This window comes from Pinus tabuliformis, chromosome X (assembly GCF_031772625.1).
Source record: "Pinus tabuliformis cultivar Carrire ecotype Pingquan chromosome X, CPIR1, whole genome shotgun sequence".
In the NCBI taxonomy this organism is placed as follows: Eukaryota; Viridiplantae; Streptophyta; class Pinopsida; order Pinales; family Pinaceae; genus Pinus; species Pinus tabuliformis.
Window position 1 is genome coordinate 725,399,434 of NC_142308.1, and position 21,629 is coordinate 725,421,062.

Genomic DNA, 21,629 nt, shown 5'->3' on the forward strand with positions numbered 1-21,629 from the left:
CCATTTGCATTCTTCCTCTTTCACTGTCAAAGGCAGAGAGAAGTCTATGCTAAGAAGTGGATTTCTATTTCCAAAACTAATTGTAAACTTGAGATTTAAGACTTTCATTATTTTCCTTGATTTCCAAAAATGTTAAGAAGATATTAGTATCTCCTGCTGAGTTGGTCTCAGTTGATTGGATAATCTCCATAGGTTCAGTTGAAGAAGGAGTTGAAGAAGTAGAGGGAGGCTTAGGATCAGTGGTCCCTGCTGATGAAACCTTTTCCAATTATCCAAGATCAATTATCTCTGGTGGCTTGCTTCCTAATGGAATTGACAGTCCAGTTTTCAACTTCTTTTGTAAGATATAGTACTCTTTACCTGGTTCTATAGTTAACTGAGTTTCCTCTCTGGCTCTTTTATGCTAAGTACTTTGTGTAGCTAGAGTCTTTGTCTGTGGAGTTGATATAGCCTATTCTGTGAGAGTCCCTTCATACCACTGTTCCTGGTTCATGAACTTCGCTAATTCTGGCTTGGGAGTATGGTTGTAAGGTGTTGCCTTCAACTACACTCTAAGAGCTTAAATGATACCAAAAGGATCATAAGACCAATTGAAGCTTGGTTGGAGGTTCATGTTTTTTAGTAGTTTGTCTTCCTCTGTACCTGCAGACCTAGTGTTACAGATGAAACTCCCTACTTTGGCTTTGAGTTTAATCTGTGATTTATTCTTGCCTCAGACAAAATGGACTTCATCCATATTTATCATCTGCATGATATATTCTAGTGAGAATATTCTCATTGGAAAATACTTAGGCAGTTTGTATGGAGCCAACTCACTGCCATACATCCTAATGTCAATGTAATTTTGGTATAGGTACCAGTCACTAGTCTTGGTCTACTCTAATAGGTGCAATGTCTTTTTAATTTCTTCTCCAATTCAAGGCTCTTCATGACTGTTGAGTAACTGGAGAACTGGATGTATGAAAGAATCATTGAACTAATAGAATGTAAAGTTAGATGATCGTTCTCTTACTAACTCTATCCAGTGAATCACTAATTGATTCACTCCCTGCTCATATTGTCTATTCGGTTGAGTGGGAAATAGACCTCCCCGTTTAAACAAAATTAGATGAACTATAACTGAACCGTACCTAAAAACTCCTTGCGTGGTCAAATTCATAAACTGTTCATGTATACTATTATCCAGAAAGTGGTTATAATTATACATGAAGCCAGGTTGATATTCTTTTCTAAAAATAGAAAATATTCCAAGGATGGATTCATTAACAGCTTGGTAATTTTCATAAACTAGGAGGTATGATAACAAAGAGATAATGTGTCTAGTAGCTTCAGGGAACATGGAAGATGAAAATGGAGGATTTATCTTAGGTAATTCGGCATCTTCTGGTAGGAAAATTTCAAAGATAAGAGCTCTCTGTCGGAAGGTGAGTTTATTGTAGAGTTCCATGAGAGCTGCAGGTGAGAAATGGCTAAGGGAATCAGATTGAGGTATCATTAACATCTGGTTTATGCTCTAAGAAGTGAGGTAATCCTGATTTTTCCATCTTGAGTCATCATTGTTCTTTGTACAGGGTCATACCTATCTTGACACCAAGAGATTAGATCAAGGAATTTATGGGTCTTAGGGAAAGAAAATAATTGCAAAAGTGTCTCTCAAAAGCGAATGGAATCCTCCTTATCGGTATATTTTAGTTTTAACAATGAATGGAATTCATAAAAATAAAATTCACATTCATAGTCATTGATCTTGAAAAGGAAGTCTACAACTGGCATATCTAGATCAAGGGAGACTGTGGAGGGATTCTCTTCTTTAGCAGTCTTTTGCATCTTTTCTTTAGGAGCCATCACTGCTGCAGGGGAAATTCAGAAGTTGTTTTAATCTAAATTGATGACAGTGGAAAAATTATACAGAGCGACAAATGGTGCTTTTGATTTATGGATCGAAGTGAAAAGTGGCAAAGATTGGAGCCATGGAGGGTTTATAGGTTCAATTAGGCTCAATTGACTGTTTAGATCTAGTCGTAGGCAATCAATTTGTAGGGGAAATGTGAATTAATGCTTAACGAATGTTTGAATGGATAATCAGGCATAGAAATAGCTTTGGAGCATATGGGCAAAGGTATTATAACATGGCGAATGGTGAATGGGTAAGTGAAAACAGATGGATGACATGGAGGTTCCTAATTGGACGGAAGATAACAGATGCATAAGGTGCAAGAGAAGTCAATGGTCGGATGAAAGAAAACTAGAAGCAGATTTTAGGGGGAGGGGGGGAGCATAATGGTTTATGGTTTCGAGCCTTGGGGGTTCGAATAATTTTGGAGGAGCCATGTTGTAAAAAGAAATAGCCATGAAAACTACTTTTTGGACCCCCCTCCCTCGCATTAACAGGAAATGGCCAAGGGGGGGCTGAAAAGCTTCCTTCGTCATTGATCCAGGTGGAGTGAAGGATCTTCATGAAAAAGTACGTGTTGGTTATCGACGCCCGACGTGTCGTTTTGTCATTTTCGCCAATACGACAACAGTGTCATTTGTCACTTATTTTATAAGGTCATCAAGATTTATTACAACAATTAAATCATAATTAAAGAACTTAAGCATGATTAATCAAAAGGACATTTTCGAAGGTGCATTTGAGCTAGCAACCTTAATCTATTTTATATAGAAAATATTTTTCTTTTATTCCTTATCTATCATTTTCATTTTGCCTTCCTTTTTTAGAGCAGCTACCCTATCATTTTATTTTATATGGACTTGCAATAATAATCACTCCTAACATTTTTATTTTCCATCTTGTTTTTGGTCCATATCCTAACTTATCATTTTTTGTATGGCATTTTGATTTTTTCATCTAATAGCTAACTTATAAAAAACAAGAATGTTACAACAGGGAGTTTGAGGGCATGATAGTCAGGGAGAGTCATGGCATGCCAAGGAATGAAAAGGTGTCCTAACACATTCCAAACAATGTCAATGCATGTTGAGGAGTGTTAGGGAGTTTTGAGGCATCACAAGGGATAATTAGGTCAAAGTGCATGGAAATGAACAGATAAGAGTGTTTGTCAGGGAGTGTTAGTGAATTAAAGTGTGAAAAGGATGAAGTGTTGGAATTTCTAAGTATGACACATTAGAAACCCTTCATGCATTTTATTAATTTAATCCTACATACTTGTTTTATTAATTAACAAGTTATTTACCATGTAAATATTGGAAATAAATACAATTACATGCTCAAGACATTACAAATCATCAAATGAAGGAAATAGAAATAAGCACACAAGTGACATCGTTGTTTTTGGATTAATGTCCCTGGAAAAACCCAATGTGAGAAAACCATAGCAGTTATATGAGGATTTGATTGATTAAGCAGTTTCAGAATACAATCTGGGTGCCAAATCCTGCTCACCCAACAGAGAAAAATCTTGGCAGTAGTACCTCTCTACTCAGAAGCAGATATTCTAGCTGAATCTCTGGATAAACACTCTGGCAGCTCCACATCTCCAATCTTCCCCACGAAACCCCGACGTCAACCTCTAGGGACTGCATCTGCCTCTCTCTGGCCCAGCGTTAGCCCAACGTCACTCTGTATTAGCCTATGACAACCTCTAGAGGCACTATGTCAGCCCTCTAGCCCTTTTAGTCACCCACGTTGGCCCTCTGAGGCACTGTGTAGCTCTTGGATGCCTCTGCGTGAGCCCTGGCGGGCTCTGTGTGAACCCTTAGCTGCTTTTGTGTCCCTCTCTCTAACTACTGCATTGATCCTCCCAATGTTATCTCTGCCTCTCCACTTCTGTATTCACTTCCCCTCAGCTGCAACTCTGATCATTCTCTCAGCTTTCTCAGTAAACCCAACCCCATAAAGTTGAAATCTTGATCTCTTGGTGTGTTCTCCAAGTGACCCTTAAGCCTCCTCTTATACTTTTCTCATTGACAAATGAATGGTCGAGATTAAGTCCCTAATCAATGGATAAGATTAGATCTAGCTTGATCCATGACTTTTGGACCATTCTAACACAATTTTATATTAATTCACATTAATATTTTAATTTCCCAAAGTTTAGACTTAGGGGCTTCATTAAAAATATTAATTATTTTAATATCTCCCAAACTGTTTAGAATCAGCCCAAACCCTTTTTGGGTATTGGATATCTCATGTGCCTTAGGCTCTCCATCAATTTTTTTGGCTAGAGCACATTCGATGCTACCATAAATCAACACTCGCTCTTAGCAAGGACTATGCTCTAGCAATACTCCTCTTTGAGTATCACCCTAATCATCTGGCATCGGTCCTTGTGTTGATGCTAGGCCTGTTGCCCATCATCTAAAATATTGCATCTTGTGCTTCTACCCATGGCCCTGCCACTGCCACTGCTGCATCCGTACTACAAATCCCTCTATATTCATGCTAATGTCCATGGCTCTTCCACTACCATTGCTACATCAGCACTGCAACCCCTCTCATCATGTTGCATCGTGCTGCCCATAGCGCTACCACTACTAAGTGATGCACTACAACTTAGTTACTCAGAAGTAAGTAACTCATCTCCCAACTCTGACATCTTCGACAGGCTAGAAACACTCTTGATGCTGAAGCTCCCTCTATCATTGATAAGTGCTCCCTCTCTGACCTCTGTGCTACTACAACAACTCCCTGCATCTGGCACCATTGCACACCTTGTTATGCCATCTTGCACTGGTGAAATACTCCCATGCTTCTTGCACTGCTACCTCATGTTGTCCTGGGAATCTTGCACTATAGCTCCCTTTGTCACTCCATCTGCATCCTTCTCTACTGACATCCGCTAGTACTGCTACTCCTCTTCAGGGCTCCTATAGGAAGGTCTAATCCAAGAGGTTGGGTACCTCGAGGATCCTTCCCCTCATCGCCTATAGTTTGTCTAACTACAACTTGATGTCTCCCTACTTCCACTCAAGTGATGTGTGTGCACTCATGGCATAGTCATTGTCTATCTCCACTTCCCTCTCTTGAATCCCTTGCTGGACCAACCTTGGTCTCGAAGGCCTCTCCCTTGCTCTTCTTCCTTCGACATTGGGTCGCATAATGACCCAACTCTGCAAAGTGGAAGCATTTGACCTTGGAGAGGTCCTTCTTCTTCCGTTTCTCCTACTTTCCCTTAAATGATAGGGTAGCATCCACCTCGTCCTCCTTCTTGGTTATGATCCCCTCGCGATTGCTTCGCACCTTGCTCAGCTTTCTGATCTTTCTTGGCGAAGAGCAGCCCACATTTCCTCCCAATCTGGAAGGGTTTCCCTGCCAAATATGCTCTAGACAAACACCTCATAGTCTTCTAAGATTGCATTCAGGGTTGTTCTCATCATCAATTCTTGATCCAACGTGGCCCCTATGGAAGTTAGTTGATCTCAGATCTCCTTCAATCGATTGAGGAAGGGGTCGATATGTTCTCCCTTCTGCATCTAGCATGATTGCAGCTAATTTTCTAGTAACATCCTTCTTTGCACATAAGTACGATGGTACAATTTCTTTAGGGCCTCCCACATCTCATTTACCATTTCCTTTTTGACAATATGTGGTACTACATGGTCCTTGACCCCATTAAGAATGATTCTCTTATCCCTTACCATTGCCTCCTTGTACTTGTCGATATCAACTGGGTCAACTGGGATAGCTATCATCCTCAAGGTGAAGTGCTTGACACGATTCCTGTCTAGAACGGATACGATTTTGGCCTTCCAAACTACGAAGTTTGAGGTTCTGTCCAATTTGTACTAGTCTCTTATCCCGTTCAATGCCATCTCACTGCTCCTCTACTTCCCTCCTAGAATTTCTTGGTGTGACTCCCTCTGAGCCTCAATTTCCCTCTTAGAATCCCTTCTGCCAATGCCAATATGCCCCACTCCAATCGTTTGTGCAACTGCATCACTGATCCAGATTTCTTAGCTAAAATCCTTGGCAGTAACTCCATCCTCCTTGGTCTTGCCCTGTTAGGTACTGTTCTGACTACAATACCCCACCAGCTCCACTTTGCAGCTTACCCACAACCTCCTAATCTCCAACAAAATGAAGCATAGATCTCCTAGGCTTTGCGCAATCACGGCACTGGCAAATCAACCTCCTCAGCCAACTGCGTTAGCCCTCCTCGCCTATGTGTGGCTCTATGTGAGCCTATCTTTGCCTCCCTCAACCTCTGCACTGCTTCTTTATGGATCAAACTTGATGACACATGCACTGCATCATGCCTTCCTTGCTGCTTCTCTACTAGGAACAACTTCTGTCACCCAGTACAACTATTTTTTTTCTGTTGCTGCTCTGCTCGGCTGATGTCCTCAGGTATCCTGTGATCTGTCACCACCCTCAGATACCATGTTGGAATTTCTAATTCTGACATGTTAGAAACCCTTCATGAAATTTATTGATTTATTCCTACCTACTTGTTCTATTAATTAACAAGTTATTTACCGTGTAAATAATGGAAATAAATACAAGTACATTCTCAAGACATTATAGATCATCAACTAAAGGAAATAGAAACAAGCACACTATTGGTGTCCAAGTATGAACAATTTACTCACACCTTTTCATTCATTAATGTATCAATCTAGGTGTGTATTCTTTTCAAGGCAACACACAAGGTATATGCAGGGGCAAGGTTATAATCTGTTGTCGACCAAGGGTTCGTGATTAACAAATAAAAGCATTGCTAAGACAGAAATAGAAATTCAACTGCAGAACTTAGAAAGGTATTCACAGTGATCTAAAGAATCTACAACAACAATTAAGAAATAAACACAACAATACACAATATAAACATAATAAGGAAACACATAGCACCTGATCAGAAGAGTGGGCCCAACTCTCTGATCGGGGTTGCGTTACTCATAGTGAACAATAGATCATCAAAAAGGTTTGTATTTTATTAATCTGAACAATGATGTTACAATACAATGTAGGGTCTGAGTAACCCCTGATACAGGAACGACCCATATTTTATACAGTACAAGGGGGAATAACATCTCTCCTCAAAACATGGAAAATATATGCCCCAAAGATACACATCAGTTTCATCATAGTGCTAGCACTAAGAGGCATGAACAAGAATGATCCAAAAACAGCTTGAGAACAACTGCAAATCAATTATGTTGTTTCGTCGTGGTTGATCAATTGCTGTGAATCAAGGAACTACTGCGATAGTGCGGTCAACACCTGGGCTCCATAATCTGTGGTCATAACATGTTTTAGTGGTTCATATAGGTAAAACCCTCATGACTATACTTCATTAATGAAAATATCCCAAGAGATGATAAAGGGGAATTACCTCATAATTTTACATAATAAATAGATGCGAATGGATACGAAAGGGATGAAAAGGGGAATGGAAATGCAGGGAAAAGATAGGCCAATTTGGTGCCCAACATCTACCCACAACTAGCCTTCTGCATGCCCTTGTGCAGATCGCCATCTCTGCAGGTCTGGGTTGGATAGGCTGTGTGCTTCATGAAGCCAGCCAAGGTCTTATTCCTCAGCCATTTCTTTTCCTGGAACCTTAAACCCCTCTGAGAGAAGAACTTCCTTCCACCAATAATTTGGTACATTATATACTGGGGTGTAGTGTTTTGTTGGCAACCAAAGGACAGGGTACTGAAATCGAATTCCCATCCACCAAACCCCACATGTTTGTATGCATGCCACATATCTTGGCACCCTTCTGAGTGCTTGTGCAAAATTTGGTGCTCCAAACGGTTCTCTGTTCTGGACAGATGTGGGTGACATCATCCACGTTCTCTAACAACTATCCAGGGCCTCTGCTTGAAACGTGACCAATTGTTTGACATAGAGATTGATACACCACTTTTGTGTCCTCAACGTCTGTTCCTTATTTCCCATAATTTCTAAAAGTGTAGTTTGCTTATTTTACATAGTCACTAATCTCTCGTGTTCTCCTCTTACCATAAAAGGCTTTGTGGCTTGATTTGACTCGAACATGTCAGAAGCGTTCTGCTAGCTTATCTGATTAAAAGTGTAAGAGGTGAGGTCCCTTAAATGAATGTCCCCCACATATGGAACTGGATTAAATTCTCTCTCAACATGCAAGAGATACCCATCCATGTAAATCTCACACATTAAATGTTGAGTTGGCACATCATGGGCTCTCAATATCCGAAGGAACTATACACCGTCCTTAATCTTATGATTAATTTCTTTTTGGATGCTTTCCAAACAAAAAAAAGAAATCATTCATGCAAAAATAAAGAATAACTGGAAGCGGGAGGGTAACATTCTATTACTTCTTGTGCTAAAGGGAGCATCTGCTCTTTATCGGTTTTCAACTCTACCACTTGCCTTTCCAATTTCTCCACCTTGAGTTGCTACTTTGCATGCCTCAATCACATTATATCAATGCACTCCACATATTCAAAGATAGTTGTGGATGCTCGTTCTTGGGCTTTCTTCACTTCGTTCCGATATCGCACTATGGTGGATTTCCAAATTTGTACCTCAGCCATCAAAGAAAACTCATGGCATTCAAACAAATATTTTATTGGGTATGTCTAAGTGGCAACAGAGGTTGTTGCCACTCCATCTACCTGTGTCCCTACTTCAGCCATCGTGGTTTTGGGATTCTTACCCCGCCACTTGTATTTCTTCACCTATTTCTTCAACTGGTGCATCTGTTTTCTCAGCCTCTTAACCTCTGTTTTGAGCCGCATTGTTTCTTTGAATTGCAGCTGATATTTTTTATTCATAGGTAGCCTTCATTGCTCACACAATTCTACCCATTCTTATTTGACCACCACCTCATCTGGTACTACAGTCAGTTCAACAAGTGGTGGATTGCTTGAGGGAATATCTAAAGGGTTAATCGACGGGGCTTCATTGCTTGGTCTCTCTTCCTGGGAAGCAACCACTTCCTTACTATCTCCTGCCTCATCCTACCATGAAGCTATCTCGATAGGTGGCGGTCTCACATGAAGGATGTCCATCAGTGGTTCAGTCAAACTTTCCCTTCTAGGTTCCCTCATTTCAAAAACATCTGCCTCTTCCTCTATTCTGGTTTCTTAGGAAAGGTCTCTGTGGAGATCTGTGACCAACAAACCTGTGGCAGCTAGTTCCTTATTCGACCCATCATACTTAAAAATTAGCAGAACAACCACATCTTCCTTTGTGTGTCGAGTAGAGTGAGACACCTTTGCCCCTTTTGGAATGGAGATGTAAGAGGAAAATTGAAATAATTTTCCTACCTGATCTATCTCATCCCTAGTTATGGCCTCGGGCTCTTTCCCTCTGTCTGCAGCATCTCTGCTCTGAGTTAAAACTCCTACCTGTGTAGACCCTTGTTCTGAGGTTGACATTGGTTCTTATGGAACAATGTTAGTCCCAACATCTAATTCCTTTGTAGTCTCTAGGGTCAGACAGGTTGATGGTGGTTCTTGTGTAGCACCACCTTCCATATCCAACAGTTCTTGAACAGATGATGCTGACACTGTTTCTTCTAGCACTACATTGATACAAATGGATTCTTGCATCATCACATCAATTCCATCCATTATACCCATAGCCTCTTCTTCTAGTGGCCCCATGGTTCTTTCAGCTTCGGGCCTCTCTCGTCCTAGTTCATCTTCCTCCATTGGTTCTACGGTCGAGGGTGCTTCTTGTGGGACACCCCTGGCCGCAATATTAATGAATGGTCCCCCTTCGCTTATTACAGTGATGCTAAGTTTCTCCACTAACTCCATTGTCAAGGCTAGTTCTTAAGAGATAGCCTCGGTCGTGGTGCTGGTGGCCTTTTCTATATTGGCCCCTTGCTACAACACTTCTTCTTCCATCGGTTCCACAGTTGAGAATGGTTTTTATGGAGTAGCCTTGACTATCCTCTTAGGTTCATGCTCTTCGTTCTGTTCCAGCCCCTTGGGTTCCATCTCCATTTCCTCTGGTTCCTCTTGATCTATGTATTCATCCTCTGCTCTGGTTCCTTCCTCCATCACTTCTGGCTCTTCTTCTCTAGTGGCTCTAGTAGCTGCTATATCTTCCTCTCTAGAATTCCAGAATGTTTCCTAGGGGATTTGAAGTTGACCAATTGCATGCATGACTAACAAACGGACCAGACCATGCTTAGTAATGACTGCGGCCACTTGTTGTGAATGCCAAGTAGAGTGCGCCATCATCTGGATACTCTTTAACAGGAAGAAAGGCATATTCAATGAGAAGTCTTCTGCCAGTGGGAATCAGAGGTGAGCCAATATTCTGAAATGATATTTAAACATGGTGGTATACCTCCCCTCACAGGTTATGTATCTCATTACAAAACCTTCTACCTCACCCCATGGGTGTGGTAATGAATTCCAGTCCTACCCATGACCATTTTGAACAACATTTTATCTGACTTGCAAGAATGATTCGATGAACTCTGGGAGGGCGGTTCTTCATGAAAACCATTTCTGCCCCTGCTGGGGTGGCTCGCTGACCTCTGCAATGGTTTCTTCTGTAATAGGGATTTCTATCTCCTGGACCCGAGAGATCACTTCCTCTAAATTGAGTGTGAATTCAACCGTAATCGCCTCGTTAAAACCTTGCAATCTGTCGAAATAGACATTCCACCCTGCATTTTCAAAAACCTGCCATACTTCCTGATTGTTTCGGACCATTTTTGTGCCCTCTGGCTCATGGCGCACAACCAACTCACCCATCACTATAGGAATTGGATCAACACGATGGATACAGTCGGCTGGTAGGGGGAGAGTAATAGAAACCCAACTTGTTATAGACATTTTTGTGCCTTACAGCATTGAGCATGAAATGTCCATAATCTAAGGGATCCAAAGTCCCTAAACATGTTGTTCCTACCCCTAGAGGAACAAGGCTAACAAACCGCAGCAATTCACAAAAGTTCTCCACCAGAAACTGCTCAAAAACAAGTCAATTCAGGATCAATTCAGTGGCTCCACTAGCTGTCTGCGCTGAATGTCAAAGCCAACACTGGCTACCTGCGCTAAATGTCAAAGCCAACACTGGCTACCTGCGCTGAGCGAGAGTTGACATGTGGCAAGTTCATTCCACGAGGTGTCAAAACCCAGGAAGCTTCCAAAATCTTCCTCAATGACACTTGCCTCAGGGAATTCGACTGGTGATGAGTAAGAGGTTCCAAATCTCCAAGCGGAAGCAAGAACCTCCAAGTGGAATCAAGAACTGACAGAGGGAGAGGACACTATTCAGATCTCAAGCTGACTCATCCTCTCTCCAAACATCTATATATGGATCTCTCCTCCATGAGATCTGGAGGCTGGAATTTTGTTATTGCAAAGAATTGTTGTTGGTTTGAGATTGGAATCATTGGGTGCTTAATGATTTGAAGGGGGTGAAGATAGGAATTCCATTTGCTGGGAAGGATATGCTGGATTGGAGCCCTCTGGGTTGTATCTCTTCCTGAACCTTGTTATTCATCAATAAAGCTATCTTGGTTTCTCCTATATACTGATGTATCTTTGATGTATGATTGCATTAGTATGTTTAGTTTATTTCTAATCCTAAACTAGTTATGAATATGAATCCATGTCTTGTGTAGTTTTCTCTTCTTGTGATCTTGCAGAAACCTCTTGAAGCTGGGCGAGCGAGAAGGCAAGTAGCTGGGAACTCTCAAAGAGAAGAGAGACCGGATCGAGGGACAAACGGAAGACACCGATTAGTCCATCTATCTCTCTTCATTCTTAATTCATAAAGGAAGAATACTAGAATAGCTGTCTCTGTTTGTTGCTAAGGCACTGTCACACCTTAGGTGGATAGGATCGTCCTGCATAGGCATTTTTCCCCGCAACAAATTGGCGACTCCATTGGGGAAATCTGTTTAGTCATTTTATTTGTGTTTCTATCCTTGTTTGTTTCATAGACTCGACATCAACAATCGCACTGCATCTGCTATTCCCAGATGTAAAGTAGACAGTTGCTGCTTTGATCCAACCACTGGACTTGTCTATGATCTGAACAATGGACTCACAAATGACTTGATGATCCTTTGTGATAGATCTTAGTACTCCCTCAAAGCATCCCTTTGATTGCACCTTGCTTGTTGCTTTTATTTGGCCTGAAACAGTAGATTAAATAGCAATCTGTGACCCAGAACCCAGTGAGAAACGAGAGTTTCTCCTTCAACGCAGACCCTGTGAAGGGATTCTGCATTTCAACGCAGGTCCCGTGAAGGCTACCTGCGCTGAATGTCAAAACCCCTGTGTTGAGGTTGCGCTGATCCAGTTAACCCTTGTGCAGCTGGGGTTCTCTGCTCTGTTTTGCCTTGTTTTGATCTCTGATTTTTGCAGCCTGTAACCAGCATAGGTACCAGTCTGATAACTCCTTTTCTCTGCTTAAATTCCACCTCCTTTTGTACAAAAAGACTGTGGGTGTTTTTATGTGTTTTTGTGTCATTTACAGTTTTCCTTTGCAAGAGTGAAATAGTCATCCTGTAGCCCTTGATTCAGATCTGTTGATTGTGATCTTAGAAGAGAGTTCATTGGCTGTTTGCAGTTGATTATACATTTGCTTTTGCTTATTGGTTTGAGTTTGTCTCTTTTAAGTGTCGAAACAAGTATTCATTTCGAAAATCGTTAAGTGTTGTAATCTCTTCTACCCTCTCTGATTTCGAAAAAGTAAACTTGTTTGTATTTTTCATTTAAAAGTGAATTCAAAGTTGTACAAAAAAGCTTTCTTTGTAGGCATCAATACTAAGAAAGCGGAAAACAAACGCCTGCATTATGCATTTGCATCTTGATAGTTTGCATGTTTGATTTAGGGAAAGTGCATTAGAGTGTGCTGATTTCTCTTTGAGAAAAGATAGTGTCTTTCTTTTCCCTTAGTAGCTAGGATTTTCAAAGTTGAAAAGATATAAAGCTTGCTTATCATCTTTAGACTGCATTTAGGAATTGTATCATACATCTCGTGGTGAACCTCAAAAGGCAAACTTCTAAAAAGATCAACCTAAAATAAATTGAACGAACTTAACAACGCTTTGCAACATAACGCACAACGTAGAGGTCTAGGCTAGAGACGTGTTCCAGCGTCGTAAAGCCTGGTGACTGTCGATCTCGTTGATGGTGGGTGATTCCTCCTGAGGGACGATAGCACCAGTACGGATTGTGCTCCCACGTACCGTCGCGTATATATTGGGAGACCCCTATAGGCATAAAACCTTTATCCATAGGAAGCCGTGTCGGCCGCCCTACTGATCGCAATGCACTGAACACAGCATTCAGGAAGATCGACCGCCCGTACCTTAAAAAGTATTCTGCGGTTTTGCGAAAAGTTTGGCACACCCTCTACCTAGAACTCCAGAGCAGTTCCTTTTGGCCTTTTTCAGACTCTATAACGGAAAAAGTCCATCCGAGCATTTGTCACTTCGGGCTCATTAAAACATCGAAGGATACTAGAGTCATCTTTAGCTTTTTCTCGACTCTTTAAAATTGAAAAAGCAAGTTGTGTTTAAGCGTCGTTAAAAATTTATTTTAAATGGAACAATCACCCTTTATTCCTGCGTTGATCTTTAGGTTGAAAAAATGGAGCACACCAACCAAGGAATTCCCCTTGGCGGAAATCCTAGTCCCTTCTCCTCTTGGGGAGATGTTGGTGCGCCCCTTATGGCCACATTGTCGCTTCCAGGACTGACAATTGGCCTGCCGGTCTGGCTCTTTTCAACCAATGTCCTTCAGACACCACCATTCCTGAACAGTCGAATCAACAGTTAGACCAGACCAGAGTTGCCCACCAGCCTTCTACTTCATCTAATTCTTCCTCTCCTCCTTCCTCTTCGCTTGACGGGACTGGTAAAACAAAAAACCAAGTTCCTAAAGAGAAGAAGGAAAAGAAGAAGAAAGAGAAGAAGAGGAAGGAGCCAAAAGCGACTGGGGGCAAACAAGTGTCGTCTGATAAAAATCCACACACAGCACTGACTAGGCCTAAATCGCCATGTTTCATATGCAAGGGAGACCACTTCCACAGAGATTGTCCCTGCATACCTCAGATACTAAGGGACTGGTCTCCCCATTTGCACAATTTGGTGGCGTCAACCTCTGATAGCCATGTTGACAGCTCACCCTCAACTAGTGAAAGTGAAGTCATAGGACAAAGAGGGAAAGCTAGATTTCCCTGCAAACTGTGTGAAGGTGACCATGCCATCCACCATTGTCCCTTCTTAGACGAGGCTAAAAGAGTTTTGGAAGATCGCCCGATTTTATGAGCGCAACTTCCTCCTGGATATCAAAAACTCCTGCCAAGTCCTTCACTAGTTGAGAACCCGGCCGACCCGCCCAGGTGGTCAGCCGAAGCACCTATCATTGAAGATGAACCGTCTGAATCCATACTTGATGAAAGTCAAAAGGTTGAGGCGGCAGTTGACCCGGTTTTGCCTTCAGAGGCTCTATCTTCGAATGATACCATCACAGAGGAGAATAAAGACGACACCGTCCAAATTCTCTTCATCAACACAGACTCCGACGAACAAGGGGGCAATTTGCCCATTCCTTTATCACAGGAAGGAACTCCGTCAGAGTCATACCCGACCGTCTATTCGGTCCCACCACCAAGCAACCTGGTTGTGCCCTTCGACTGGAACCAACTAGGCAGACCCCAGTTGCCAACAAGCATACCATTCAGAATTATCGTTCAAATATACAGAATGGTCATGGTTGGCACTATCATTGATGAGGGGGCATCTGTGAGTATCCTTTCCTCTATTGCTTGGAAAGCACTTGGTTCGCCATCGCTTTTGCCTGAAATGAGAAATCTATTAGGCTTTGATAAAGGAACCAGTCGACCTTTAGGGATCCTCCCCAATGTGCCCATAACATTGAAAGGGAAGACCGTTCAAATGAACGTGATGGTCGTTCAAGGACCCTTGGATTATAACCTACTCCTTGGACGAGACTATATATATTGCATGGGAGCCATCGTCTCCTCACTCTTTAGAGTAATGTGTTTTCCGCATGAAGGAAGAGTGGTCAAGCTCGTGGACCAACTTTCATTTCCCGGATCACGCATCGCAAATAGTCATATACCATCCCTAAATGGTCTATTCACGAAAGAAGTGTCTCAACCCACGGTCCGTCCTCCTGATGAGCGCGAGTAATCCTGGAGGATATGACTGGAACCCAGGGGGCATGCGTCCTGGTCTGCTTCGGCAGGAAAACTTTGGGTATAAGGTAGGTTTCCGCGGGAGAATATGACTAGTCTGTACCCCGCCCATGCTGGAAGAGGGTTATTATAGAATAAGATTCTTTTGTCAAAGTTATGTGAGTTGGTGGGCATCGTCGTTCACCTTTGTCTATTTCGGTAGACATTGCCGAGGAAGTGTTTTGTTTGAAAGATTAACGAGACAATCTTTGGGTAACCTGAAAGAGGTAAGCCTCTCTCGTTAAAACAATTGTTTTGATGGAAAAGAAGTAGAGGTAACCTTGAAATCGTACTTTACACCTGAGGGCATGCAAACCTTTTGGAGTGCAAGCCAAGAGCGGTTATTTATCTGTTTTTTGGGTTAGCCGTTTCCTAACTTGCATAAAGAAACGATGCGGGGCATAGCTTTGTGAGATGAAGCTCCATAAAAAATAGAATCTCATTGAGACACTCTTATCATATGACTGGGTATCGAGCAGTTTTAGCACACAGTTCATGCTCGTTAAAAAATAAACGCAAGATCTGAGCAGTTTTAACACGGACTTCATGCTCGTTAAAAAATAAACATAAGCAATGAGCAAGTGTTTCCACCAGCGTTTAAGCTCATTTTAAAATAAAAAATGAACCACTACCCGGTAAATAACCACTGTGAATGTAACCTTATCAGCCATTAAAGCCTTCATCGTGTTTGCACTGTCACCTCCACTTTTCATTTGGCCGATCGTTCACCTCCATATGATTGTTTACCCATTTTGAGGAACAGCTGCGAAGAGTGATTTCACCTAGCCATCCTTGTGACACTGCCGTGATTGGAAAATTCCAACCTGTAACTGGAATCAGCTGCTAACCCGTTTTATCACTCGTTCCTCAAAAGACGAGTCTTCTTTAAGCTCTTTTCATCTGACTCGTAAAATATGAAAAGATTGCCGAGTCCTTGGCCTTCCAGCTCGTTAAAGGGACAGGAAGTGCTATCCCTCCTCTAGATTTTAATATTTTTGGACCTGAGGGATTATTGCACAAAAAGATCGAGCGCTTGTTTTATTCGGCTCGTTAAAACTATCGAAAACTCATCCCTTCTGTATTGTTTTATACTTTTTCGAACCTAAGGGATTAGATGACGAAAAAGGACTTTTGGAGTTAACTTTATGTACCTTTTCAGACTCTCTAAAAATGAAAAGGACCGAGTTATCCTTGTCGTTAGACTCGTTAAAATCATTAAATAGCGAAAAACTTGTCTTTAGACGAGAACGAGTTTCACTATCGCTAGGCTCGTTAAAACATAGCGATGGGCTTGCCCGAAGGGCAGGTTATAGAACAAGCATATATTATCCTCCTCAAGCTTGACAAAAATAAATAGGTACTGGTCAGCAATGACTGGGGAAAACTTTGATGGTAGCAAGTCGCTCTTGAACATGACACTTTTCCTCCGTACCACAATCGAGTTGGGTTGTTTCATTCACCGGTCACATCCATGGTCTCGCCATACCATCCATCTTTGGGGTAATGCTACCGATCCATCGCATCAGTGTCGCCATATGTTCAAGAGAAGTCGTTCAGAAAAGTCAACCGTGTCCCATCCACTGCCGTACATTATCCTTCATCCTTTCATGACCGCCACCCTGAATCATATGTCACAGATCGTTTTCACCTCCATCAAAATCATTAGCTCCATTCCGTGTCATTGATGTGGGATTCATTAAGGCCCTCCTTTAACGGATCGCTTCTTGTCGACATCAGCTCATTATCCAAGAAGTTGATCTAGGAACAACCCCTTCAGTACTTTGAAGCTTGCATGCCTCAATGGCAAGTTTCTCACTTCTGGCGACAGGTATACATCAATGACCTTCGACCGAAAGATTTTGCGTGGTGTTCGACGCCAAGTCCTTTATTCACACCACGTGAATTGTACTGCAGTACCTTGAGGGTCATTATCATTATCAGTGATTCCTCTCGCGCTTGTTAACAGTTTACCTCATTGACCGGTAATCAAGCGATGTCTTTCCATGTTCGACTTCAGAACATTTCTCACATGGATCGACTTGTACTTAGAGTGAAGATCGAACGAGTTTGAAGACCCCGGATCTAGTTTCATCCATCCGGGCTGCGATATATATTTAGGAAAGATAAAGACATTGACATGTACATCATTGCAGCAGATAATCATCCTACTCAAAGGATGATAATTTCATCAAAATTATCAGTCTACCATCAGACGATTGTCTGTTCTATGTACAGAAAAATGAATTTATAAAGCTGAGCATGGGAATGCCCGCCTCAGCTAGATCATGAAAGTAGTATGAAAAATAATGTATTGTATTGTATCTTATTACAGGTCTCCTCCCAGCATTGGATGAACTTCGGATCCCCCTAATAAAGCATTTCACCCGATAAACGGCCTCATACTTTAGGGGGCAACTGTTATAGACATTTTTGTGCCTTACAGCATTGAGCATGAAATGTCCATAATCTAAGGGATCCAAAGTCCCTAAACATGTTGTTCCTACCCCTAGAGGAACAAGGCTAACAAACCACAGCAATTCACAGAAGTTCTCCACCAGAAACTGCTCAAAAACAAGTCAATTCAGGATCAATTCAGTGGCTCCACTAGCTGTCTGCGCTGAATGTCAAAGCCAACACTGGCTACCTGCGCTGAATGTCAAAGCCAACACTGGCTACCTGCGCTGAGTGAGAGTTGACATGTGGCAAGTTCATTCCACGAGGTGTCAAAACCCAGGAAGCTTCCAAAATCTTCCTCAATGACACTTGCCTCAGGGAATTCGACTGGTGATGAGTAAGAGGTTCCAAATCTCCAAGTAGAAGCAAGAACCTCCAAGTGGAATCAAGAACTGACAGAGGGAGAGGACACTAGTCAGATCTCAAGCTGACTCATCCTCTCTCCAAACATCTATATATGGATCTCTCCTCCATGAGATCTGGAGGCTGGAATTTTGTTATTGCAAAGAATTGCTGTTGGTTTGAGATTGGAATCATTGGGTGCTTAATGATTTGAAGGGGGTGAAGATAGGAATTCCATTTGCTGGGAAGGAGATGCTGGATTGGAGCCCTCTGGGTTGTATCTCTTCCTGAACCTTGTTATTCATCAATAAAGCTATCTTGGTTTCTCCTATATACTGATGTATCTTTGATGTATGATTTCATTAGCATGTTTAGTTTATTTCTAATCCTGAACTAGTTATGAATATGAATCCATGTCTTGTGTAGTGTTCTCTTCTTGTGATATTGCAGAAACCTCTTGAAGCTGGGTGAGTGAGAAGGCAAGTAGCTGGGAACTCTCAAAGAGAAGAGAGACCGGATCGAGGGAAAAACGGAATACACCGGTTAGTCCATCTATCTCTCTTCATTCTTAATTCATAAAGGAAGAATACTAGAATAGCTGTCTCTGTTTGTTGCTAAGGCACTGTCACACCTTAGGTGGATAGGATCGTCCTGCATAGGCATTTTTCCCCGCAACACAACTGATGATGGAAATAATGTTAGCATGGTGGCCATGGGGTAAAAGAATGGTAATAATGGCTGGTACACCTTGAAAAACACAGCAAATAATGGCAGGGTATGGCAGTACAGGTGAATGATTATGGTGATTTAATATAACGTATTGGGGAAATGACCAGTAAAGTTCTTGGCATACGATTTCAAATTCCAATGCGTAGGAATCATGATTACAAAATTGCACAAATTTTGGCTTCCATTCTCATTGGATTTGGTAATGATGTGATATGATTACGATTTTAGGTATGCCGTCATTTATTTATGATGGGACCCCCCAGCTTAAATGCGGCCATCCACGACACGTACTAGTATTTTTTTTGGAATATTTTAATTAAATCTCTAAGAGTCAATGAAGGCATACCTAGCAACCTACCTGGCAGTGGAGTGACAGAAAAAATAACCGACAGAGTAAAGGCAATAACAGAGTAACAACATCGATGGAGTAACAGCAGTGGAGGAGTAATAACACCAGCGGAGTAACAACAACGACAAAGTAACAGCACCGGTGGAGTAACAACAATGCCGCAGTAACAGCAACTGCGGAGTAACAACACAAATGGAGTAACAATAATTTTCTAAGTAATAGCACCGGTTGAGTAACATCAACGACAGAGTAACAACACGGTGGAGTAACAACACCGATGGAGTAAAAGCAACGGTGGAGTAACAACTGTTACTTGAAAAAATTCTCAGTTTCTCCTTGTCATAATTCGGTTCTTATTCCTGCAAAAAGACAAACAAGTACGTAGTAACAACATATATTTATTATATATATATATATATATATATATATATATATATCTACATATTTATTTATTTATTTTTTTAACAAAAGGCAGAGGGAGCATTCTCTGCACCAACAACCATCAAACCAAATGTATCAGAAAGATGTTTGATGAAGGCATCTTTAGAAGTTGGACAGTGGTATAACTTCATACGGTGTCCGTTCACTAGGAAGGAAGTATGATTTTCATCTACTGTAACGAATCTAATTGTTCCATTGTCAAATACAACATCCAATTCATAGGGTCCCATTCAACAAGTTCGAAGCTTTCCTTTCAAATCTTTGAACTAGGAGTCATATAACAATGCCCAGTTTCCTGTATGAAACACCTTATTCTTGATAAATTTATGATGCCATTTTGTTCTCTGCTATTGGATCGCAGTGGTTCTCTGGAGAGCTACTGAACGATTCTCATCTAACTCATTGAGTTGTTCTAGCCGGTGTTTCTCGGCCTCTGATAAGTCTAATCCCACTTCGAAAGATGTTCTGAGAATACTGATCTCGAATTCTACCAGAAACAAGGGGGATTTCCCATAGACTAGCTCAAATGGTGAAAACCCGGTTGTATTCCTCCATGTCGTCCTATACGCCCAAACAGATTCTGGAAGTTTCTGTGACCAATCCCAGAGATGACTTGCTATAGTTTTTGTCAAGATATTTTCCAATACCTTGTTTGTACTTTCTACCTCTCCATTCACTTGGGGATGGTAAGGAGTTGTCACTTTGTGTTTAACCCCATATTTTTTCCTAAGCCTCTTTATCATGTGGGATGTGAATTGTACTCCTCCATCTGAAACAATTTCTCTCAGGGTACCATATCAGGAAAAAATCATTTCAAAAAGGAAATCTGCCACCACTTGTTCTGGTTCTTTCACAACCGCTCTGGCTTCCACCCACTTCGTCACATAATCAGTACAGACCAGGATGTGAACCTTCTAATGGGAAGGTGGGTTGATGGGTCCAACGAAATCGATGGCCCACTTCTCAAAAGGTTCAAGGACATGTGGGGATATTTTCCCAGGTTGTCCCATCCATTGACAATTGTCACATCTTCGAGCATAATCTCTAGCATCACGAAAGATAAAAGGCCAGTAGTATCCCATTTGCAGCACCTTGTGGCATGTTCTTTTATCTGCAAAATTTCCTCCACAAGGTCCACTATGGGTGGCCTTCAATATCTCATAGATATCATCCTCTAATACAGAGTGTCAAATCTGTTGATCAACCCCTATATGGAAGAGGTATCTTGCCATCAATGAATATCAGGTACTATGATGGATAATTTTCCATTGGTCCTTATATGACAAATGACAAGGTACCTTCCCTGTAGCAAGATAGTTAGCAATATCTGCATACCACAAAGTGTTAGCAGAAATTGCAAAGAGATATTAATCTAGAAAGCTATCTTCGATAGTTGTACCTTCGACATTATTCTCTAATCTAGATAGAAAATCATCAACCACATTGTCCTTCCATAGTTTATCTACAATGGTAATATCAAATTCTTGAAGTAGAAAAATCCATCTTGTAATATGACCAGGAGTAACGAGTTTATTCATCAGATACCTGATGGCTGCATGATTAGTGTGTACAAAGGTGGGGTAACCAGTTACATAGTGCTGGAACTTGTTGATGGCATAGATGATAGCAAGGAATTCTTTTTCAGTCACTGTGTAGTTTAACTTAGCAAGAGCAAAGATATTACTAACATAGTATACTACATATGCTACCTTATCCACTTGCTACCCCAAAACTACCCCAACTACTGTCTGGGAAGCATCAACATGAATATGGAATGGTAATGCCCATTTTGGTCCTCTAAGGATCGGAGCACTACAGACCAGTTCCTTGATCTTTACAAAGGCTACATGACAGTCATTTGTCCACACAAAGTCAACATCTTTTGTCAGTAATTGAAAAAGTGGATGTGCTGTTTTAGCAAAATTTTATATAAAGCACCTATAATAACTAGCACAACCGATAAAGCTACATACATGAGTGGGTGTTCTGGGTATTGGAAAATGTTGTATTACCTTTATCTTGGTTAGGTCCATCCGGATTCCTATAACTGAAAGAAAATGTCCTAGGACTATTCCTTCGTTCATCATCATATGGCATTTCTTCGTACTCAAAGAGACATGCACCTACTTGCGTCTTTCAAGAACTTTTTCTGGCTTCCCCAATGCTTCTTCGAATGAATCTCCA